Source organism: Pollachius pollachius (assembly GCF_949987615.1).
Source record: "Pollachius pollachius genome assembly, chromosome: 9".
NCBI classification, from domain to species: Eukaryota; Metazoa; Chordata; class Actinopteri; order Gadiformes; family Gadidae; genus Pollachius; species Pollachius pollachius.
Window position 1 is genome coordinate 22,619,406 of NC_136942.1, and position 410 is coordinate 22,619,815.

Sequence of the window (410 nt, forward strand, 5' to 3'; positions counted from 1 at the left end):
GTTGTTCTTTAGGTCAGCAAGAATCAAATACACAAAATGTAGAAAAAACACTCAGTGGATAAAAAGCGGGTCGGTTCCACCATATCATGGTGCTGCACCGACGGGTGGAGGATCAGAAGCAACAACAAGCCACCGGTCAGTCGCTCCTGCGCTCCATGGCAGCAGAGACCTGTCCTGAGCAGAACACTGTCCGAAAGAATCCCAGCGGAGGAAAAGGTGGCACAATGAAATAATGACTTACCACATATTTCTGCTTCACTAAAGTGTTGATTTGGAGCCTCTCGGTGGCTGAGCAGCGAGCCGCGCAGTGCCGGTTGGGCAGATGCCTACGAATAGCTCTAAGACGCAGACTTGCTTGCCCTGCACTTTCTGCCTGAGAGTCTGACGTAACGGCAGACTCCTTCAGGAAG